The 26,051-nt window shown below is 38.7% G+C and overlaps 1 pseudogene; it reads left to right on the top strand.

Annotated features, from left to right (window-relative positions):
• The first annotated feature begins 728 nt into the window (after positions 1-728).
• LOC147628404 (uncharacterized) lies at positions 729-25,287 on the top strand (annotated as a pseudogene).
• The last annotated feature ends 764 nt before the right edge of the window (positions 25,288-26,051 follow it).

Genomic DNA, 26,051 nt, shown 5'->3' with positions numbered 1-26,051 from the left:
TCAGATGGGAGTACCGCAATTGTATGGAATCCCTGACTTGCTTGAGGCCTAGACATGATGGTATTTACCTTATAGTTCCAAGAACCATGACTACCCGTATATACCGAGGGTATAACTGCAGCTCCTTTACTGGCAATATATACGAGTAAATCTAAGACTTGAAATTATAAGCATTAATGCTATCCAGATGATGAATTCGAATGTGGTTGATATGATTTTTAAATTCTGGTTGTGAACTGATGAATTGATTTGGATTTTGATTGAAAAATGATGATTCCTGAAATTTGGTAGAAATGTAATAAGCCGAGCAAAACCACAATGAGGATGAATGGGACGAGTCCCTGTGATAATGTTCGTAGCTAGAATGACGTTAATGACTTCAGCAAATCACTATGAGATTAGTGGATTGTGCTGGCAGATTACTACTGTTAACTTTTGATCAGTGGATCAAGTTAAGGGTTGATAAATTAAAAATCTAAAAATTTGAAATCCCCGTGGAGGATTGTTTAGATAGAAAAATTCAATCTGATGGACCATTATTGTGTTAAAGATATGAATGAGATATTCTGAATGAATTGTTAACTGATAATGCGTTCTATATGAGTATCTTTATCCCTTGATTCTGTGGGGAGCCGACCTATTTAGAAAATCATGGAATCAGTTGAATCAAAAATTGGATTGAATCATAAATAATGAGACTTAACAAGAATTTTCGTATTGATAGGAACATGGATCGAGGTCGCCGTGGTAGAAATGTGAACCCCCAACTCGATGTAGAAGAGCTCGACCTGGATGTTCGTAAAACTCTTCATAGTTCGCAGCCTGGACCTTTCAAGGGTGAAGGGAAAAATTTACGTAAGGCTATGGAGAAGTGAATCGAATCAATGGAAGAATACTTCGATGTCATCGGGTACAATGAGAAGAGCAAAATGGATCTTACAAGGCTAAAGATAGTGGAGACAGCTAGAGTGGCATGGAAAAAGCACTGCGAGACAAACCATCTCAACTGAAATACCCAAACCTGGACTGATCTCAAAATTTACCTAAGGACGAGGTTCTGTCCTCCCGGCTTTTTAGAAACAAAGATGAATGAATTCTTAGAGTTAACCCAGGGGAGTAGAACTATTGAAGCATATCACCAAGCATTCGCCCTCCTCCTCAGATACTCGCCTCCGCTGGATGAAGAACAGCTGATGGCCAGGTTCATTTGGGGATTGAACGAACCTTTGAATATCCTGGTGAAGAATGCCAAGCCAGTTTCCATGGCCGAAGCAGTTCGGATGGCGAAGGATTTCGCCAAGGCCTTTGATGTCAAAGTCCCGCCAAAGCCAGCACCATCACCTTTCAAAAGGTTTTTATTCCCAGAAGATGATTCCATCCTTCCTCCGCCTAAGAGACATCAGGGTCAAACCCAGCGTGCATACAAAATGTCAGTCCCTGAAGCCATATAACTTAAAGAACAGTTAAGACAACTGTTAGAATAGGGATTCGTCAGACCCAGTGTCTCACCTTGGGGTGCACCCATTCTCTTTCAAAAGAAGAAAGATGGAACATGAAGACTCTATATTGACTATAGAGGACTAAATCAATTAACAAAATTAAGAATAAGTATCCTATTCCTAGGATTGATGAACTTCTAGATCGGTTAAGTGGGACCCAAATATTCACAAAGATAGATCTCAAATCCGAGTACTACCAGATCAGAATCAAGGAGCAGGACATCCCAAAGATATCATTCAATACTCGCTATGGGCATTATGAGTTCACAGTCATGCTGTTTGGATTGACTAATGCCCCGGTGACATTCAATCGTCTTATGCAAGATATGCTCAGAGAATACTTGGATGATTTTGTTCTTGTCTTCTTTGATGATATCTTGGTATACTCAAAGAATACTGCAAACCATGAAGATCATGTACGCAAGGTCCTCGAAATCCTAAGGAAACACCAACTCTTTACAAAGAAGAGCAAATGTTATTTCTTTGCTGACTAGGTGGATTACTTGGGATTCATAGTGTCAAAGGATGGGATTTCTCCTGACCCCGTAAAGATCCAAGCAATAGTTGAATGGCCATAACCCAAGTCAGTAAAGGAAGTCAGAGGATCCCTAGGGTTAACCGGATGGTATAGGATTTTTATACCTAGGTATGCTCAGATAGCATCCCCTTTGACTAACCTTCTCAAGAAAAGTACACTTTTCCAGTGGATTGCAATGTGTCAGAGTGCCTTTGACAACCTAAAGACAGCCTTAGTAACCAACCCTGTTCTTAAATTGCTAGATTTTACCAAACCCTTTGAGGTAGGATGCTAGTGGATTTGCCTTAGGCGGTGCTCTAATGTAGGAAGGTCATGCAGTGGCCTATGAATCCCGAATTCTACTCAAATATTCACCACCTCTAGATGAAGAGCAACTCATGGCCAAGTTCATTCGGGGAATGAACGAACCCTTGGACACACTAGTCAAGAATGCCAAGCTAGTATCCATGGCTGAAGCTGTTAGAATGGCAAAGGACTTTGCCAAAGCCTTCATCGTGAAAGTCCCCCCACCAAAGCCAACTCCCTCATCCTTTAAAAGATTTGAGACATCGAGAAGTTCTTCCAACTTTCCGCCTCCAAAGAGACACCAAGGTCCTAACCAGAATGTGGAGATGGGAAGCTTCAGAAATGAAGGAAGACCTTTCCCCCGAAGTACATTTTCAAGAACTCCGACTCTCTCTAGAATGCAAAGGGAAGAGCTTTGAAGCAAGAACAGATGCTTTGAATGTCACGGACTTGGGCACCAGCTCAAGGATTGCCCATCTCCTTCTGTGGGCCAAGGAAGCCAGGGTCCCAGAGTTCAGAGACCGACTCCTTCATTTCAGTCCAATCAGGATCCCCTGCACTAGAATCAAGGTAACCCAAGAAGAGTGCCAACTCAGCCTCTGCAGCCTCGATGCAAAGCAACCTCTGAACTCCCTCCCAAAATTGGAATAACCAAAGAGAGAGAGTTTCACCTCAGACTGCAGTAGCCAGAGCAGTCACCATAGCTGAGAAAGAGAAAGGACAAATCCATGCAGCAATAGAGCATCAAGGGAATAACCATCAATTCTCAATCCTCCAGACTCCAGCAGAGTACCAGGGTAAGAAATTCAAGCTTTTGATTGATTCAAGTAGTACTCATTCTTTTATTTCCCCAGGATGTCTACGTAAATTAGTCCTAAATCAAAAATCAAGGAAACCTATGCAAGTGGAATTAGCCAATGGGAAGATTCTTTTCACTCACCTTGAGACTAACCTTATTCAGTTTAGCCTAGATGGGAACGTAACAGAGTGCCAGTTCAGAGTCCTACCCCCTAGGAATATATGATAGAATCCTTGGAAGATTCTTTTCACTCACCTTGAGACTAACCTTATTCAGTTTAGCCTAGATGGGAACGTAACAGAGTGCCAGTTTAGAGTCCTACCCCCTAGGAATATATGATGGAATCCTTGGAATGGATTGGCTCCAAAGAATCAGGCTGACATTCATTGTCACAAAGGAACCATCTCTTTCCTTGACCTTCTCGGGAATAAGTTCAAGGAATTGGAATTTTCGGATCCCCAGTGCTGCAATTAGTCAAGGATTCCAAATTATTCAAAGGGCTTAGAAAGAGGGAAGCTGTGTATGTCGTTAAAATGAATTCGGTAGACATAAAATGCAAGGTTAAAGAACTAGAGTGGTTAAGTGAGTATGCAAGTGTATTTCCTGAAGAGCTGACTGAGATGCCTCCATCTCATGAAGTAGATCATGGGATTGAATTAACCCCCGGAGCTCAGCCCCAGTAGCCCAGCATGCATACAAAATGCCAGTCCTTGAAACCATATAACTTAAGGAACAGTTAAGACAACTGTTAGAACATGGATTCGTCAGACCCAATGTCTCACCTTGGGGTGCGCCCGTTCTCTTTCAAAAGAAGAAAGATGGAATGTTAAGACTCTGTATTATTGACTACTGAGGACTGAATCAATTAACAATTAATCTTGAATAAGTATCCTATTCCTAGGATTGATAAACTTGTGGATCGGTTAAGTGGGACCCAAATGTTCACAAAGATAGATCTCAAATCCGGGTACTACCAGATCAGGATCAAGGAGCAAGACATCCCCCCCAAAGACAACATTCAATACTCGCTATGGGCATTATGAGTTCACAGTCATGCTATTTGGATTGACTAATGCCCAGACGACATTCAATCGTCTTATGCAAGATATTCTCAGAGAATACTTGGATGATTTTGTTCTTGTCTTCTTTGATGATATCTTGGTATACTCAAAGAATGCTGCAGACCATGAAGATCATGTGCGTAAGGTCCTGGAAATCCTAAGGAAACACCAACTCTTTGCAAAGAAGAGCAAATGTTCTTTCTCTGTTGACTAGGTGGAATACTTGGGATTCATAGTGTCAAAGGATGGGATTTCTCCTGACCTCGCAAAAATCCAAGCAATTGTTGAATGGCCAAAACCCAAGTCAGTAAAGGAAGTCAGAGGGGATTCCTAGGGTTAACCGGATGGTATAGGATCTTTATACCTAGGTATGCTCACATAGTGTCCCCTTTGACTAACCTTCTCAGGAAAAGTATACTTTTCCAGTGGACTGCAATGTGTCAGAGTGCCTTTGACAAGCTAAAGACAACCTTAGTAACCAACCTATTCTTAAATTGCCAAATTTTACCCTTTGAGGTAGTTACTGATGCCAGTGGATTTGCCTTAGGCGGTGCTCTAATGCAGGAAGGTCATGCAGTGGCCGATGAATCCCAAAAACTTAGAACACATGAGAGAAATTATGCCGTCCATGACTTGGAGTTACTCTCAGTAGTGTATGCTCTGAAGTTGTGGAGACATTATCTTTTGGGACAAAGGTTCACCTTGATGTGACAGATCATCAAAGTCTGAAGTGGAACTTCACCCAAAGGGATCTCATCAACATGGATGCAAACCCTGCAAGAATTTGATTTTGAAATAAAGTATCGGCCGGGGAAAGAAAATGTGGTTGCAGATGCACTCAGCAGAAAAGCCTCCTTGCTTGCAATTACAGTGGTGTCAAATCCATTGATCAATGCAGCAAAGGAGAAAATCATGCAGGACAAATTCTTTGCCCCTATTGCTACCCTTCTGATGCAGGAAAGCAAGACTCCTCAGGAATTCTTTGCCCCTATTGCTACCCTTCTGATGCAGGAAAGCAAGACTCCTCAGCAATAGGGACAAATTCTTTGCCCCTATTGCTACCCTTCTGATGCAGGAAAGCAAGACTCCTCAGGAATTGAGTCGAGTTCTTGGGTACAAATTGGATGAAGGATGCATGTATTATAATAATCGGCTATGTATCCCCAATGATGAGGGAACAAAGGAAAGAATTCTGAGAGAAGTCCATCATAGCCTAATAGCTGGACATCCAGGGTTTATAAAAACCTATATGTCTGTGAAGAAAAGCTTCTTCTGGCCAGGACTCAAAAAGGATGTACTTGATCATGTGAGAAAATGCTTGATGTGCCAAAGAGTCAAGGCAGAGAGAGTCAAGATGCCAGGGAAACTACAGCCTCTAGACATTCCACAGATGAAGTAGGAATGCATCAATATGGACTTTGTCACTGGATTACCTTCAGTGCAATCAGGTTACAACTCCAGTTTTGTGGTAGTTCACAGGCTGACCAAAGTTGTCCATCTAATTCCAGTGAAAGAAACATACTCTGCAATGGATGTTGCCAGAGTTTTCCTTAAGGAGATCTTCAGATTGCATGGTTTACCCAGGAGGATAGTAAGTGACCGAGATCCTTAATTCACATCAAAATTCTGGACTGCGTTCTTTGAAGCAGTATAGGAACTTTCTTGGATCTCAGCACAGCCTATCACCCCAAAATAGATGACCAGACAGAAAGGGTGAATCAAGTAATTGAAGATATCCTTCGGTCATACTGCAGGCAGGGAACCCAAGAAGTGGTTAAGTCATTTGCATTTGGTCGAATTTGCTTACAATGCTTCTTATCATCGGAGCATTTGGATGAGTCCTTTCAAAGCTTTGTATGGACAAGATTGCCCTACACCATTGACTTGGTCTGATCCATTGATCAGAGTCGAAATGTCCAGACAAATGCTTGATGACATGGGCCAGCAGATGCAATCAATCCGTAAAGATATAAAGGCAGCCCAAGACAGACAAAAGCATTATGCAGATAAAAAGAGGTGAGAGAGAGAGTTCGAAGAATCAGATATGGTCTTCATTCAAGTACGACCAAAAAGAAGTTCCTTATCCTTAGCAAAGTACAAGAAGCTCTCTCCCAGATACTGTGGGCCGTATGCTGTCATAAAGAAAGTGGGCGATCTAGCCTACAAACTTCTTCTGCCTCCCCATCTCAAGGTACATGATGTATTCCATGTTAGTTTTCTTAAGAAGTATGTACCTAGGCCGAGTCACATGCTTGTTGATGAGGATGAACAATTGATCTCTCCGACTCAAGGCCAGATGGTACTCCAACCTGAGGAAATTCTTGACGTTCAAGAGAAGATTCTCAGGAGCAGAGTCCTCAGAGAATTCTTAGTAAAGTGGAAGTTCTTCCCTCTAGAAGATGCCACTTCGGAGAAAGAAGAAGAGTTGGCAAAGGATTACCCCCACTTTGCGAGATGAGGACATCTCACATTTTTCAAGTGGGAGAGGATGTAAGATTCCTCCTCGGGCTGAATATTGATTAATCCTCTACTTCAATCCCTTGTAATCATTCTATGTTTCTGAATACAAGAAAATATTATTTTCCTTTGTTTTGCCTAGTGAGACAAAAAAATTCTAGAGAGTGGTGAATCAATATTGGGATATTTTTGGATAAATAAATTCTACAGATATCAAAAAAATGTTTCCTTGAAATAGAAAATCAAAATATATTTTCCAATGTGCAATTGGAATTAATTAAAAATGATTTAGAAGACCTTAGCCTAAGGGCCACGATTTTTGAATTTTTTTTTATTATGGTCCAATTAAGGTTCCTATGGACCAATAAGATTAATCCAAGTGTTGGGACAATATAAATCCAAAGAATAAAAGAAAATACCCAAAAATGAGTAAATGCCCACATAAGATGAAGAGTTGACTAAGTACTAGGTTTATTAGTTAAAAATTATGAAGTACTAATAAAAAAAATGAGATCTTTTGTAGTAATCATTTATTTTTTACACGTGTAAGGAAAAGGGGGCCCTTCAAGGAGGCGCCTATTTCACATGTGTGGATGAGTTTTTAACTCAAAAATAATAGGATATTTTTATCTCTCCTCTCTCCTGGATCAAACCAAATAAAAAAGGGAGCCAAACTGGTCCAAATCTTGTTCAAATTCAACTGAAGCTGGGAAATTCTAGAACTCAGTTGGACTCAGTTAGTGGCCTCCCTCACCTATAAATAGACCCTCATTCTTTTATATTCTCATCTGTGAACTAAACTATGCCGGTATTACTCTAAGTTAAGCTTATTTTCTATTATCCTCTAAAAACCCTCTACAAATTGAAGAGATTGGAGCTTCTCTCTCTCTTCAATCTTCCTTGGAGTCTCCAACAACATACCAAACCAATTGATTGGTTAGGGGCCTCTACTGTGATCAAAGAATCAAGTAATTTAGGAGGTAAAGTGTGGATTATTATCTTCTTTTTCTTAAATCTCCAAATGTTTCTCTTCTCAACCCCTCTCAAGCTTGAGAAGCATTAATTTGAATGGCTTTTGAATACTATTGAAGTTCTTTAATGTATTGTAATGAAGAAACACATAAATTTTCATTTATGCTTAATTTATAATGATTTTTAAGAATTTCTCTCTCTCCCCCAAAGAATGGTCATTCCTATGACCTATTCTCAATTCGAAAGAAGCTTCTCACATGAAGCATTTCTCTAATCTAAAAGTAATTTCTATGCTTGTCTAATTAGAGGCCAAAATAATGGCTTTTTAATACTTTTATGCTATTTAACTGATGGTAAAATTAAGAATCAATCCATAATTGGATAATGATCCAATTAGTGGTTATTCTAATCACATGAATAATACGAAACTTTATTCTTTCAAATTTATTGAGAATTATCAGTAATAGCAACGCGGAGCTATGGCAAAATTTTTGAAAAATAAACACATAAATCATTTTCATTTATATTATGAAAAGAGGACTTCCTAGGATTAATCATCCTAGATTAATTGAACGATTCTCATTATAATCATGGAAAATTGATTTTTATGTTTATGCATAAATGGTTAATTAGAAAAAAGAGAAATTTCTAGTAATCCATTTTTATTTTAAAAGAGTAATTCCCATGACAATGGAAATCCATGTATTCAAATGAAGTAAGAGAAAAATTGTGATGCTAAAATAATGTATATTTTATTTAAAAATTAAAGAAGGATTTTAGTTAAATTTATCTTTTTGTATAGATAAATTTAAATGATGAAAGAGAAATTCCCACCATATTGGAATTCAAATATTTAAATGAGGAAAGTGTAATTCCTAGTGTAAAGGAATTAATGGAGATTTTTATTTAAATTTTAAGAGAAAATTTATTTAAATTTATCTTTTTGTATAGATAAGTTTAAATGGTGAAAGAGGAATTCCCACCATATAGGAATTCAAATGTTTAAATGAGAAAAGTGGATTTTTTAGCTTAATGGAATTAATGGATATTTTATGTAATTTTTAAGAAGAATTTTAAGTAGATTTAATTTATGGTAAAAGAGGAATTCCCACAATAATTGGATTGCACTCATTGAAATGAGAAAAAGAAGGATTTCAAGTTTATTCAAAAAAATAGATATTGATATTTTAGTTAAAAGAAGATTTTTTATAGAAAAGATGGATTTGATTAAATTTTAGTGTCAAAAGATGAATTTCCACCATAATTCCACCTAATGAATTAAGGCCGAGAAATTATGTGGCGTAAAGAATATCTTTGGCTATTTTAATTGGTAAAATCACTAAATGTATATTTACCCAAAACTAGATGTTTATCTAAAGGAAATCCCAGTAGAACTAAACCGAATGAATTTGGTTAGACTACATGAGGGACAGATAGTAAACCTAATTGTCCTTCTCTCGATCTGAATCATCGATCTGAATCAGACAAAAACTTCGTGACCAATTCCAGTTACTAAATCTAAAGAATAGACTACTGAAACTAATCTAGTTTTTCCTTGACCAAACTCACCAAGAATCTAGTTGGACAAATGGACAAAATGATGGATAGATTACCCTCATGAGAGATCAAGGATCCACATTATTGAAACTGGGAATTATGGAAAAAGGGTTTTCGGAACCGATCTCAAACTGGAATTTTACTTGCATTGGAACCTCTGTTTTTTCATTCAAAGGACTGTTTTATGCCAAAATGCTGGAGGAAGCATTTGGCTTATGTTTTTCTAAGAGGAAGTTCGTTGGAACAGCTGGCGGGGAGTCGTCAAGGGACGTTGCTCGCGGCAAAGCCTGTCGAGGTCTTGACTAGCCTCTGTACCGTTAAAATGGTACACTTCCAGTACGATGGGCGAGGACCGACGAAGCGGTCCCTGAGTGAAGTGATAGGACACCTAAGGAGGATCCTAGAGGGTTCTGACCTGGCGATGCATGGGCTCGCAGTTGCTAGGACACCCATGCGTATGTCGAGGAAGATTTTGGATGGACAAAAAGGAAAGATTTTTGGGAACCAAATTTTGATACTGGATCTCGTTGGTTGGCTAGCTGATCTTCAACACGGAGAGTTCAGAGGATACATTTTTGTAATACAATGGACTCGGAATTTTGGAAAATGATGATCAGAAATATTATGATTTCTATTGAATGATTGTTTTTAAAGCCAGTCGAATCTGTTATAAATGGCAAGTTCATATTGGGTGTGTACGTGGTATGCCTACCTTGATTTTTGCATGAATCATCAGCTAGGGGGCCTGGGAACTCTTCTCCTCTCGGTACTCTCGGTACCCGGGCAAAAACCCAACCAAAATTTTATAAAGGAATCCCACCAATTCAGTGGTGTGGTCAGCGAGTGGTTGGCTAACCCATGGGCCGAATGGGGTTAGGCTAGATCGGAGGATTTTCGAGAAACAACTAGATACGATTAGTTACGTTATTTAGTTTTAAATCCTGAGAAGACGTTGTTCTATGGGAGGGGATCATCGGCTTTGCCTCGTAAATGAGAAAAAAATCGCTTCCATGGACCAAGTGCAAGTCTCTTCTTGATCTGACCATGTGACTTCAGGTTTGGTTAGATCAGTTTTTCTAGTTAAGACGACTCGTTAGAGTAATTTACCCGTTAGAAGATTTTCCCAATTGGCGGAATCGCTCGTGCCTTCCGAGCGACGGGAGTCTTCCTCCGGGCCTGGTCTCGGAGGGGCCACACAGGCTAGCCTCTCATCGTGGGTGAGGCCCCGAGTGTGTGGACCTCGCGCGGGAGGCCGACGCCACTTCCGCCCGCCGGTAGGAGCCCCGAAACAGGCAGGGACCTCACAGGTTTTGCTGGGACATCATGCTCGTATGGCATCCGATGGGGGTGAGACTTTGCGAGTGGGTCCATGGGATTGCTACCCCTCCACTTGCAAAGTTTCACCACCATCGGATGTCGAATGGGTCATTAGGAGAAATGTCGACTCAATTTGGGGCCCTGTAATAATAAGAAGTGTCAACTCAGCTTAGAGAGAGAAAATAAAAAAGGTTTTTAAAAAATCCAAATTTGCAATTCGGCTCATTTTTTACTATTATAATAGTAGGTTTAAATATATTAAAATATACATATTCTTTCAATGAGGTTTCATCATGAGAGGCGGCCTTCTTTGTGGGCTGCACGTAAAACTTGTAGAACCAAGATTTCACAGATTTGAGGTAGTTATGCATTTAATAGATTCGAGGAAAGATTTAATCATCATTTCGACCGTGGGGGTTTTCCTACTGAAACTTAAAAAAAACGCCCTTACTAATCAAGTTAGTTCTTGTTTCAATTCTTTTATATGTTTTATGATGACACAAAATACTAGCTTTGCAAATGAGAACATTAATCCAAATTTGGGGATTCCATTCCAATTAATCCACCTTCAACAACACATGGAGACACTCAAATTCTCAGTAATAGTAGTAGAAATGGTGCATGTAAAAGAAGCGAGTATAGGCTGTAAGGTAATGTTAACTCTTGTTTCATATATATTTCTCTTTTTAGATTAGGTTCTTTATTTGAAACTAGACATAAGTAATTAGATTTAATGTTATTCTATTTTTAGATATTTACTTCATTTAGAGTCCAAGGCAAATTCCGAAGCTAGAGTGCATTACAGTCATTTGGTACCAAAAGGTAATGTTAACTCTTGTTTCATATATATTTCTCTTTTTAGATTAGGTTCTTTGTTTGAAACTAGACATAAGTAATCAGATTTAATGTTATTCTATTTTTAGATATTTACTTCATTTAGAGTGCAAGGCAAATTTCGAAGCTAGAGTGCATTACAGTCATTTGGTACCAAAAGGAATAGTGGAAGAGATGCTGTATCAAAAGAAGTTTCAAAAAATCAATGGGAAGCATGTGTTATCTTTTATGAACAAGAACTAGCTCGATGCAACTCAGGTGTAAGCAATGCTGGATGAGACTGGCATCTCTCAAAAAGCATATAGTATATTGTTTAAGGCACTAGCAGAGAACTATCAAAGTAAGAAGCATAAAGGTTCGTTACTTCCAAAACCAATGCAAGTAAAGTCTGCACGCCAACATGTGAACTCAGAGGTGTTTGAGAAGCTTGGTTCACCAGTACATATTGAAACAACATTCATTGCTAAAGACAGAGAGGTACTCTTTAACTAGCACAATAATATTTTCTTTGATCTTGAAGCTTTGGTTAGGTACAGAGTTAAGTTCTTTGAGATTAGTCAATAAGAATGTGAAGGAGTTCTAAAATTTATTTTGAAACTAGATGAGTGTGAGATTTTAAAGAACAGAAAAATGGAGAGGGTTACTATCACTCTAACAAACAGGGCCTTAGACACATCTATTACAAAAGATGATGCAAGATATTTCAGTGTTCAATCGGAGAATACCATATTGCCGCTTGAATCTTTTGAGGTATCTTCTTTATCATTGAATATGATTGTGTATTACGTTGAAATAATTTAAACACGAAACTTGTATTAAACATGAGCTTCTTCCTAATGACACAGGTGAATAAAGAAGACTTTGAAATTTTGCATTGGGTGTTTCATCAAACTACAATTCCATCATTGATTAGTGAGCAAAGAAATGGAAGGGCCCTTCATGTGCCTAGGTTTGGTGACTATAAAGTGGAATTGCACACGGCAGGTGATTTGAAGACTCTAAAACGCATGTATAACATAAGAAAAGGTGCAAATGCAAAGAGTCCATGTCTATATTGCATGTCAAGTGCCAAGACTTTAGATCGTGTACTATGGAACAAAGCTCTTGATAGGCATTTAAAAGATAAAGATTTCAAAGATATTCCTCTATCTAGAGTGCACATATGCACATTGCATGCAATATGTAGAATTGTAGAGAAGCTGGTGTATTTGTACATATGCTTTGTATGGACGTTAAAGCCTAAAAAAGAATCTCTAAAAGCAATCAAAGCAATAGAAAAAGTGCTATTAGACATTGGCTTGCATGGGGGGCATGTAAAAATTGAGGAGGACGATAAGCGGTCTCACAAGGGGGCAGCAAAGTACCAAGAAAACCATCAATAGGTGGTGTGAAAGCTAAAAGATTTTTGTCATACTGCCTCAAAGACTGTCGAGATATAAACAACCAAAAGATGTTTAATCAATGCAAGGATCTACATAATGCAGTCAAGGACATTGGAAATGAAGGTTCAATCCAAAATCGGAAGGTAGATGTGTGGATTTCACTTTACAAGATCTTTGCATTCATGGAGAAAAAGAGCTGGAGCAATAGTGAGATAAAATTATTTGAAAACATATTAGAGACTTGGAGGAAGGCATTCATTGCAGGGTGGAGAGATCAACATGTAACTCATTACATGGTAAGAACTTTAAAAACTGCTGCAATCTCAATACTGTGAGACCAACTAATACATATATCTTATTCTTTTCTATTGTCATTGATTGCAGCATATACTATATAATCATACACCATATTTCGCAAAGACATACGGTTTATTGTCAATATGGTCAACTAAAGGCATGGAGAAGTCACATTACATGATGGCAAGAACATGCAATGGACTTACAGGAAATTGATTCACAAAGCAAAACAAAAAGACACATTCAATTCCTCATCATTGACACACATGCAATACAATTGATTAATAAAGAAAAGCGACAATGCGCTTGGAATCAGTCAACTGCGAGAGAGCGCCATTAGTTGTGGCATTGCCAAGAGTCAAGGTTGGGAGAAGGTGGTCTAGATGAGGTGGGCTTGATCTTCTTCAGTGGTCTTCCTTCTTCATCTTCCTTTTCCTCTTCTTCCTCTTCATCTACTGGGAGATCTATTTTTGGCATCTGCAGCGTTGGAGGTAATAGTTTTGACCGGCTTTTTCTTGTCCTTATTAGATATCTTTTTCCATATGGATGCAATGTGTCTGGGTCTATAATTCCCACTACAATAGCATGTGGTGTATATAACAGGTAGTAGGGGAATCTTAGTGCTTGGCAACCATACCCCTGACCAAACACCCGCAGTGCAAACTATTTCTCAAGACAAGCACCACCTTCTCAGCATTTAAAGACACTTTGTGTCCACCACAAACCTAGATAGTACTTTGAATGAGAATAAAGGGAATTTTGCATTGTCTTTTGAGAACTCCTTTGTGAAATATAATGATCTACGTATTAAAATTGTAATCATCATGACTCATGCCACTGCTTTGCTATTGTCAATTAAGCAAGTGTTGTAAATTGCACGTACCTTTTGATGATTCAAATGTCTTATATATTGAGTGAGAGCAACGTCCTTTCGATGACCTGTTGAATTTGAACGAGAAGCTCCGGATGATCTTGAGCCTCCTACTCTCTTCGGGAAATCATTATCATATACAGAAACTTGGTACCAATGTTATATGTTTAATTGACACAATCAACAAAGTCCACGTAAATCAAATTCTTATAGTTTAAAAAATCTTTGGCTCTATTATTTGTTGATTTTCATCACCCTCAAGCATGGCCCCCTTGTCCAGTGGACATATAGGAAGCTTGTACACAAAGCCAAAAAGAAGCAGCAGTTCAAAGCATCCCAAATTAATCAGGTTGTAAAACTTGTGAATAATGAAAGAAAACAAGATATATGGAGGAAATCTAATGCAAGTATTAAGCGTGCAGAATGGCGAGTAACAAAACAAAGAAATGGGAAGATTTGGATACCCATAGATCCATGGTTAACATTTCAAATTCAGAAATGATCATATGCAAAACTATCATGACATTACATGAGAGAGAATATTATTACAAGAGATAGGAATATACTACTACTCCTTAACCTGCTCACTAACATCCTTGAGTGCATGAAGCCTTGCCCTTTTTGAAGATGGCTCTGCAACATCCTGTAGCTGGCAAACTGGAGCTCCCTTTTGCCATAATCACTTAGCATATTGGGATCCTTAATCCCACACGCCAATCCATAAGTAGTATAGGCTAAGTAATAATTACTCCTTACCTGACGACGGGATATGCCCCAAGGTATCTGGATAATGTCTTGATTGCAAACAAAGGAAATTCTGCATTGTCTTTCAAGAATTTCTTGTGGAATATAATGAATTGTGGAAACTTCAATCGGTTTTTTTACTCTCCCAGTGCTAAGTCCATTCCGAGTCCTCCCACGCGTTTGCCTGCTCCGTGATCGAGAAATATATCCTCAAGCACAACCAGCTACAAAACAATATTGTCAATGAGCCAACACAACAAATAGAATAAGCTACTCAGCACGAGAAAAAGTAATTATAACAAGTAAACACACCTCTGATTTTTGTCTTTAACAAGTAAATCATTTGTCCATATATTGATTGTTGAGTTAGTGTCTTGGATCATTGATGAGGATGCCCCTTCCCTTCCCATGTGTGAAATATTAAGTCTTTGCTGAATAGCTTGAAATTCTCATTCAGTGGGAAGGTTGGATTCATAGCTTTTTGCATCCTTGTACATCATGGATAATGTGTCGGTGGCGGCAGTAGAATGGAACTCACTGTCCTTGACATTTGAATCCAATAAGACATACTTATCCAAATCTGGATCCACAAAATCTTCATCTTCCTCAAGATTCTGTGCAATGATGGCCAGACAGTAGTCTTCCCTTATGTCAAAGAGAGCTTGAATATCTGTAATTAACAAATATTCTTTGTTACCAATAGGAAATGTGGAGAGTAGTGGGGCTGGAATGTCCCCTGCTTCCTCTATCATAGAGGGCTGCTCGTCACCTGTAAAACCACTAAGGTGTCTTCTCTTCTGAGTGCATCAATATCCATCAATATCCAACTGCTCACTTAAGTCCCTCTGCAGCCAAGTTTATCTCCTCCGCAATCTCTTGAACTTCATCTTCTGCTCTTGGAGGCTCCTCTGGCTTCTCCTCAATTTTTTCATTTGCAACTTCTTCATCCTCAAGCAGCACATGCAGGTAGCATATAAATCCATAGTGGTAAGCAACGAGACGACACTTGCGATTGTGAATGGGGCACTTACTGTGTGTCTTCTTCTTATCATCTGGCACCTTTAAAACATCCCTGTTCAACTTTTGTCTCAGGGTAGTTGAAGGCACAATATCATTCACGTGCACGTACTGGATGCCATCAAACATGACTGTACCACTCAAAGTGGTCTACTGAAATTGCTGCCCTTTCTCCTCAAGATACGAATGAGCAGAAACGATCATGTCTTTGATGGAGAAATTGAAATTAAACATGCGTGAGATTTCAGGATGGCGATGATGCTGCCAAACTTTATACAGGAAGTTGAACAACTTTTCATCTGGGGTTTCTTGAAGGCCAGCATCAGACTCAACCTCAATCCCAAAAGGTTCCATCTACAAGCTAAGAAATATGTCAGGATGATAAAAGTTCTGTGTAAGATAATAAAGGATTAGCTAAGATCAGTATAATGCGATAAGCGTTGGAGAAATCTCATCGACATCTCTAGTCGCGGTGTAGTAATTTGATGAAATATTAGTGAGAAAATAAAATTGCAAGGAAAAATGTGCCAAAATCACTACAACACGATACATGTGGGAGAATTCCCAAGAAGCCCTCTCTTCACGTTATAGTGATTTGATGCAATATTTCAAAGGCAATGATGATTGTAAGAAAAATCACTACAAGAACAATAATAGAACAAATCACTATAACGTGATATGGGTGGGAGAGTTCTCACACCGACTCCCCTCTTTGCACTGTAGTAATTTGATCAATTATTTATAAGGAAAAATTAATTTCTTAAAAATCTAAACGATGAAATCTTTGAAAAAGTAAAAAAAGAACGACAGTAGGACAAATCACTATAATGCGATATGCTTGAGAGAGTTCGCACCAAGACCTCTTCTCGCGTTGTAGTGCTTTCAAGAAATTTATGCAAGCAAATCACCATTCTGGGCAAAATCACTACAATGCGATATGGGTATGTTAGTTCTCACCGAGATCCCTCTTCGCGTTATAGTGATTTGATGATATATTTGGGAGAAATAAATTAAATTCTTAAAAATCTAAAAGCAGCAATCTTTGATGGAATATTTATAAAACAATTATACAACTTCGGCCAAATTGAAACACGGAAATATTCAAAAACATACCGCAAAATTCACTAGGAGAGCAAGAAGCAACCAACGAAGTTGACTGTAGGAGAGCAAGAAGTAGGGTGAAGGTGATGACTGCGAGAAAAATTGCACGAGATGACTGCGAGAAAAATCGCACGAGAGCAAGAAGCAACGAATAATGATTGTTGGTCACCTTTATCCACGGAAACTAACGGTTTGTACACGTGGCAGACATCCATGATGGCATACCACGTGCTCTGTGCACATATGATGACACGTGTCGAAATTTGATTGATCGTAATCATCATGAGTACGGCCTACGATTTTTTCTGATGTAGCCATATCATGTTATAGTGTTTTGGACATACTTTCTTGTCCTATACATTGTTCTCTGTCGTGTATGTTATCTATTACTTATTTCCTACTTTGTGAAATGAAATGCTCTGTGCAAGAAATCACTACAGCGCGTTGAGGGTATGATGATTAGGTCTGATATGCCTCTATCGCCTCGCGATGTAGTGATTTGCACCTATTTTATCATCATAGGAGTTGTTAGGTTATATTGGGTCAAACGAAAAGCAATGTCTTAAATTTTATATTCAATCATATATATCATCTTTTACCTACGTTCATTAGATATTGGGTCAAACGAAAGGCAATGTCTGACAAGTCACCACGATGAGAAGAATGAATTACGATTTTTTTTTATGTAGCCATATCGCATTTTAGTGTTTTGGACATACTTTCTTGTCCTATACATTGTTCTGTGTTGTGTATGTTATCTATTACTTATTTCCATGACCTACTATGTGAAATGAAATGCTCTATGCAAGAAATCACTACAGCGCATTGAGGGTATGACGATTAGGTTTGATATGCCTCTATCTCGCGATGTAGTGATTTGGACCTATTTTATCGTCATAGGTGTTGTTAGGTGTATTGTTCTTATGTTATTTTGTCAAATGAAAGGGTATCTTTGAGAAATCAATACAATGTGAGGAGTTGATGTAGATTTTGTCTAGAGTACCCATATCGGAGTACCCATATCGCGTTGTAGTGATTTGAAGCTAATTCGTTATCCAAGTTAACTTTTTCAGTAGTTTTTTGTATTATTATCCTATGTATTTATTGAGAAGATTATCATGTAACATTATGACTATTTTCATATGGCGCGTACGAAGAAGACTGCAAGGCTCTCATCTACAGATGATCCTCAATTAGGTAGAGAAGCTAGTTTGGGAAAGGAAATTTCTGCACTGCGCTCAATGAGGAGACGCAGATACGACCAACATAGATCCATCCTTCTTGAACTAAGGAAGGTGGAGAAACATATGCATTGCACGGTTCCGAAGTTGCCATTCAGATGGAGAAACATATGCATTGCACGTGTAGTCCAGTCTATATGCAAGAATTTTGGCATTAATATGCGTTTGTAGGCCTCTGCCCTAGGATGTTTGCAAGAGGCTGCAAAAGACTGGCTTGTCGAATTTTTTTAGGATAGCTATGTCCTTGCCGCACACCTGTGATGCCAAAAGACATGAACTGGCTTCGTTTGCTGAGATTCAGATATGACCGTACGCTAGAGCCCGCCCTACTTTAGTGACAAGAGAATGAAGGGAATTTTGGAAATCCCGCCTTTGACAAAGAAAGTTAAGATCACAGAAGTGACAGAGGCTAGTCATTCACGTGACACAAGGCTCAACGCAAGCTATTCAGGAATTGCATAAGTTGAATGTCGGAGCTTTTGAGTTATTTTGTCCCCTCGTTTCACGTTAGACTTTCGGTGCGAGGCACCGCACAATTTTTCCCTTTTGATGCCGGAGGAGATTGATGTTTTGTCCAATGTTTTGAGGGAGGTCAACGATAGAATTATCATAACAGTTCTAAGGTTTGCTATGTCCTTTTCATCACATCGTGATTGTAAAGTGGGTTGCTTGTCTAAAGTAACTAATATAATGTAATCTTGTGAAGCTTGGTTGTATCAAATCTCCCATTCGATGTTCAAAATTGTGTATATATTTTAGATTCCCTTCTTTCCTTGGTTCTTACTACACAACATACTTCATTGGTTGATGTATGTCCGTGGTTTAGTTCGATAAATTTTGATGTAGCTCAAATAATCCTAATGGCATACAATGAAGAGTAAGTGACATGCAATCTCATTTATAATCTTAGTATTGTGACCTATATTTACTATATATTTTTGATGTTACTTCTGATACTCCTAATTGCATGTTGTAGTTCACATTGGAGTTTGATCCTTTACGATATGGAATCCAAGACTTGTTACTTGGCCAATTCAGGTGAAGAATTCCATGGCACTGTGAGACACTAAGTCCATACATTCAGTATTTATATATCGTTAACGAGTTGGAGAGAGAGAGAGAGAGAGAGAGAGAGAGAGAGAGAGAGAGAGAGAGAAGGAGAAGTAGTTAGAGAACTTTCAGTATTGACAACAGTATTGTTTCATGCAGATCGGTTAGAAAGCTAATAACTTCTCTCGAGGCCATAATCCAGGACACACTACTAGAACACACAAGGAGATGCAGAGTCTCGCAACAACGAGATGGCCATCATCCAGGACACATTACTAGAACACACAAGGAGATGCAGAGTCCCGTAGCAAAACGGGATGGCCATAGTTGCGGTAGGAGGGTGTGCTACAACACAAAGTTGGTGCTAAATTTAGTTCTCTTGTTACCTGTAGAAAATGTAGACATGCTCCTTTTTTTATGATGTTACTTTCCTTCCTCATTCTTTGACATTTTTTTGGCTTTTTGTAGAATCCACGATTATCAGAATACTCCGATGTGGATTTAGGGCTGTTCAGGGAAGAGGCCATTGAGCATATTATTGTCAACATTCATAGCATGCCGCCTAATATCCCTATTGTGTTTGTGCCCCCTCCACCACGGCCGCGACCAAGACCACCACCACGGCAGTACCCCTGAACACAAGTTGATAGGTTTGTTGTCGAGCTTCCAGAATCTGATGAATATGAAGACGTCAATTTGGAAGCTTCAACCTCACAAATGACAGCAAGCTTTAGTTCCAGAAGAGCAACCACCCCAAGAGCGTCTGGAAGAGCAACTACCCCAAGAGCGTCCCGAAGAGCAACCAACCCAAGATCGTCTCGAAGAGCAAGCACCCCCTCAACGACAAGCCTCACCACCCCAACAACAAGAATCATCCCACACACATTAGCACGCTTGGTAGGAAAAAATGAGAACATGCTATCAATGTTTTAAACATCCAATAAGAAAATGTAAAATATTTGTCTTAGTTTCTATTGCTCTAAGAAATACAAAATGTTGTCATGATTGATGTAACTATATGCTATCAAAAATACATTTACCTCCATTTATCTCTATGTGATGGTCGTTTGCACCACGAAAACTTGCTTCCTTGTAATGTCTTTACATTGAACTTTACATTGAATGGTCCTTTCTTTTCTCCTTGGTACCTATTTCCAAAAATCAAAGTAATGTATATAAGTAATAATGATTATGGCGTAGTTTTGGAATGAATACTTTTTCGAGGTTAGATTGAATAACGTACCTTATGGTTGTTGCACTTGAACACATAATCATTAGGCACTTGTAGGTCATCCTCATTTTCCAAGTCTGTACTCACTTGACGCAGTGAGATTTTTGACCTTATATTGAGTACTGTCAAGAGCTCATGTTCAAACCATACCTCTAATAACATCAATGGATTTTCAATGTCATCCTCCAAGTCCTGATCAATTGCTACAAGTTTTCCATTGACATAATGCCATCTCATATAATGAAAGGCCAAAATAAAATTCTAGGAGCCAATCATATATTTACAGACAATAGATTTCCTAAGGATTTTGCAGGTAACCCCATTTAATTCTTTCACATCCCAATTTTGCCCTAAGAAATCCAAACATTTCTCTGATTTACAGAAGACAATGTTTTTTTGACCTCCTTGTCATAAAAGAAGTCAACAAAAACATGCAATGTCATAAAGACAACGATTTTCACCTGACGATTTGCTACATTTGGTCTTATACACCTTTGCACGTCTTAGTATATCTTTAATCTAAAGCACTCACTTGTTTTTGCTGTTGGTATATGGGCCATTCTGGACTATCGAATGAGGCAGTGGTAATGCTTTCAAAGATCCATAACGTGTAACACTATGAGGTGCCGTGTAAAATTCATTATAAAAGAAAACTCCTCTCTCTGCCAAAGACCTGCTGGATGTTTCTTTGTATAGTTGCTCACCAATAGATGCATGAAAAACATCAAAGATTCCCACAATACTATCTATAAGCTACCAGTCAACCAAGCTTGAAGGATATATATATCTATACAGATGAATATAATGTTGAAATATACAAGTGAAAAGGGTGTGTGTGGGAACAAGCTCTTGGATAGAGGCTGTAAAAGAGGAGATGTAATTGTGAAAGAACCTGTGAAAAGGTTAGGAGAATCTACTGGGAGAGAATAATGGGTAGCATGAGGGAATTTAGGAGTGTGGAGATATTCTGGGAGATATTCAGGGAAAAGAGAAGAGGTGGAGAGAATCAGGCAAGAGGTGGAGATATTCAGGGAGTGAATCATGGAGAAATCAAGGGGATTTGATGCTTGATGTAAACACTATAAATTGAGGCATAGCCCTAATGAGAATTTGCTGGTTTTTGAGTATCCATGCCTACATTAATCTATGTGCTAATTATTCACTAATTATGTCTTAATCACTTGCTAATCACTTTGTTAATTATGTTGATTCTAGTGTTTGATCCACCATAGCTCATCATTTAGCTCAAATTTCAACATGGTATCAGAGCCATGCCTAGAATCAACCAGATTTATGAGCCCATTAGTGAATTAATTAGGATTAGTAAAATAATTAGCAAAAAATCAATTTTTTAGTAAGCTTTCACTCTTCCCCTTCACCCCCAGCCAGTGGAGGACTCTATTCTCCATGCACAGTCAACATTAGGCTATGCCCTCTTAGCACAAGCTAGCTAATACATCTAGCTACAAGCACATCAAACGGCGCAGCAAAACGCGAAGGCGTTTAGGAGAAATCGCCGTTTTCTTCAGCGCTTATTTTTCTGAGTATTCTGCAGATCTTGAGCTCATCAAATCAAATTGAGCTAATTCCTCTTAGCCCCGGGGGTTTTCAAGCATGCTCTATAAGCTGGTGAAGACAGAAATCAATTTCATCAAGTCTACAGAGAGATCCAAGCTCTTCATCAAATCTGCAGGTGACTTTGGTAAAACAGAGATTAAGCTTTCATTATTTGGTCAAATCTTGTGTTTCTTGGCTTAATCCTCTACTAGACTCATTGCTATTGATGCCTTTGAAAGCATTTGAGCTCATTTGAAGTGGAAGGCACCAGATCTGGGCTCCCCGCATACTCTGTTTTCTGCACACAAACCAGAGCATTAATTTGCTAATCAGTGATTAATCAGTGCTAATCACTGTACTTTGGTGTAATTGAGGGTTCAAATTAGCCATTAGGTATGTGATACAGATCCCTAAAGCTTCATATTGCAAATCGGAGTTGGTTTGATACTCCAACCATCCCGTACAAATTGGTTACTCTCAATTTAATGTAATTTTTGGTGATTTTATGTTGATAAAATTATTGTAATCATCTATTAAACACTAGATTGAGTTGTAAAAGGGTAGACACTGCCCTTGAATCTTAAATTTGGATCAAGAGGTAAGACCCCCTTCACATCACCATGAATTCAGCATAGGAAATAGCCAAATTTAATGGAGAACAGTTTTATACATGGCAAACAAAAACCATGTATTTGCTGATGAGGAAAAATCTGTGGGGATTAGTTGAAGGGAGAGATGAATGCCCAGAGAGAGGGGAAAATGAGTGAAAGAGTAGGAATGAAAAAGCATTGGGGCTTATTGCACTCAGTTTAAATGATGAGATCATTCATCATATCACAGGGATACAGTGGGCAAAAGATGCATGGGATGAACTCAATAAATTATTTGGTACACAAGCAAAAAATTCCAAGATAAATCTATTAATGCAATTCTACAAATTGGACATGAAGGAAAGTGAACCCTTAATCACACACTTGAACAAATATAAAAGTATTAAGCAACAGCTGGCAGCTACTATTGGCAAAAAGGTAGAAGATGATGAAGCATTAGCTGTACTTTTGAAGAGTGTGGACAAAGGAGATTATGAAAACATTGTAGCAACACTAAAGAATGTACCTGAACTGAAGATACACGAGATAGAAGCAGCTCTACTAGAGCAAGAGAGCAGAGGCAAAGAGAAGAAAGAGCTCGACTCAACAGCAGGAGAGGAAAAAGCATTCTTCACCCGAGGAGGATTCTCTCGAGGACGAGGACGAGGAAGAGGCAGAGTAGGAGGGAGGACCTTCACTTGCCACAAATGTGGAAAGCCAGGACACATGGCGAGAGACTGCTACAGCAAACCCAGTGAAGAAGGAACGACATCGGCAAACTTCATGGAGGCTCCAAGGGAAGTGGAGTCGGATCATCTTTTCTGAGAGAGAGAGAGAGAGAGCCCACAACCCAATGTAACCTGCCCCAACAAAGTAAAACCACCTCTGAGCCACCGATGATGTAGGCCAAGTGGTAGTTGTATATGTGTGAGCACTTTAGTCAAGGTCGCGGGCACTTATAGTAGCCTTGGACACATAGAGAGAGAGAGTGTCAAGGACTATGGAGTTTAGGGACTTGAGGCACTGGTCGCGGGCTATCAAGTAAGAGGGAAACTTGATACAGGGTCCAGGTGTGTTAGGATTATTCACTTGAGGGGAGGTGTTGAAATATACAAGTGAAAAGGGTGTGTGTGGGAACAAGCTCTTGGATAGAGGCTGTAAAAGAGGAGATGTAATTGTGAAAGAACCTGTGAAAAGGTTAGGAGAATCTACTGGGAGAGAATAATGGGTAGCATGAGGGAATTTAGGAGTGTGGAGATATTCTGGGAGATATTCAGGGAAAAGAGAAGAGGTGGAGAGAATCAGGCAAGAGGTGGAGATATTCAGGGAGTGAATCATGGAGAAATCAAGGGGATTTGATGCTTGATGTAAACACTATAAATTGAGGCATAGCCCTAATGAGAATTTGCTGGTTTTTGAGTATCCATGCCTACATTAATCTATGTGCTAATTATTCACTAATTACGTCTTAATCACTTGCTAATCACTTTGTTAATTATATTGATTCTAGTGTTTGATCCACCATAGCTCATCATTTAGCTCAAATTTCAACATATAAGAGAAGCATAAGTATAGAAATGAAACACATTACATAAACATAATGTAAAAACATTTACTTATAGTTTGGTCTATGGAGTGGGATTCCATCAGGCAAATGTTGCAGACGCAACTCTAAGTGCATGTAGGCATGTTGTATAAGGACTTCCTTAATGCTCCTACCTGTGTCAGAGAGTTTGAAATCTTGAACTCTGCCTTTGTAAGTGTTGATGAACTCATTCTTTGTTTTTTTTCGCTTCCTAGTCTGCAACATAATCCAACTACCAATAGAGATTGTGGTAGGAATCCACCTTTGATTATCCATATCAAAACTGTTGTATACTATAATAGCTCTAGTAGAGGAGCAGGGATGTATAGTATTATTACTAGAGCTATTATAGTATACAACAGTTTTGAATGGTTTTCACCTCATTTAATGAACTGAACTAGGGAAATTTTTAAATTGAAAACCATTCATTAAATGAGGTGAGATTTATTAAATGACCTGACAACACTCTATTTTTCATATATATTAAAGAAATGACATTATAAAGTGTGGTCAAATGCATTTCATATTTCTTTAATAACAATATATTCATATAAAGAATATATGAAAAATGTCTAATTATCAAAAGTTTCGTTATGGTGGCTCTCTTCCTATTGGTCAAAAGCCTTTCTCTCTCTAGAGAAAAAAGGCCCAAAGTTGAGTCCAAAATTCGCCTAATGAAAGTAATGTAACAATGGTGCAAATTGAAGAAATGGCTAGAATCTCAATTCAATAGTACTTTATCATTGCTAGAAGCATCATCATGTAGTTATGAAACTTTATACTTTATACTTTATACTTTATCATTGCTAGAAGCATCATCATGTAGTTATGACACTTTATACTTGCTTACTCTGAGAAGAAGTAGCGTAATCCCCACACGATAGTTCTTCACAGCACTACTAAAAAGAACTGTTAAAAAGTACTAAAAAATGGTCTTCATTTTGCAGGAAAAGTACTGCTGAAAAGTACAACACTATTGAAGTCCTTGAAAGTACTACAACAATGGTGCAAATTGAAGAAATGGCTAGCAGAGCTGAATTCAATACTACTTTATCATTGTTAGAAGCATCATCATGCAGGTATGAAACTTATACCTTCTTACTCTGAGAAGTAGCGTAATCACCACACAACATGTCTTCAGCACTACTGAAAAGCACTTCATCACTACTAGAAAGTACTAAAAAATGGTCTTCATGTTGCAGGAAAAGTACTGCTAAAAAGTACAAGACTATTGAAGTCCTTGAAAGTACTACAACAATAATGGTGCAAATTGAAGAAATGGCTAGCGACTCAAATCAATAATACTTTATCATTTCTAGAAGCATCATCATGTAGGTATGAAACTAGTTATACTTGCTTACTCTTAGAAGTTGCGTAATCACCACACATGATAGTTCTTCAGCACTACTGAGAAGCACTTCATCACTGCTAGAAAGTACTAAGAAATGGTCTTCATGTTGTAGGAAAAGTACTGCTGAAAAGTATAATACTACTGAAAGGTACAACACTATTGAAGTCCTTGAAAGTACTACAACAATGGTGCAAATTGAAGAAATGGTTAGCAGCTCAATATCCTTTTTTTTCCCGAAAAAAGATCCTTTCATTAGTTATATAAAAACGCCCGTAGGGCTACAAAAGATCCTCTCCTGCTCATAAGAAAGCAGAGCAGAGAACAAAACAAGGCAGCTAGGGAGACTCTCCCTAGGTGCTGAAAAGGTGCTGAAAAGTACAAGTAACAGTACGAAAAATTGAGGGGCTATATCATACAATAGGAGGGGGAAAGAGCCAAACAGGTGGCCTGTAATGCCAACGCGGGGGGACCCCGCGTGCAGGGTGTAGAAGGGGCCGTTGCGCCAAGTGGTGTGAAAAGCCTGGCGCCGCAAGATCGCCTCATCCGAGTCGCCCCCCCCGGATGCAGTCATACTGTCCTTGCAGGGTGTGGATCAACTCCTGCCAAATCCCCCAAACAGTCTCTATTGGTGGCTCCAGTCTCCCCTCAAAGGCCCTGAAACACCGGGCCCTCCAGGTGAACCAGATGGTGGGGCTACTGAGGAGCTCCCATCGTA

Source organism: Cibotium barometz, chromosome 19 (genome assembly GCF_041138505.1).
Source record: "Cibotium barometz isolate CiBa-2024 chromosome 19, ASM4113850v1, whole genome shotgun sequence".
Classification (NCBI taxonomy): domain Eukaryota; kingdom Viridiplantae; phylum Streptophyta; class Polypodiopsida; order Cyatheales; family Cibotiaceae; genus Cibotium; species Cibotium barometz.
This window is presented reverse-complemented; position numbering and strand designations above follow the sequence as displayed.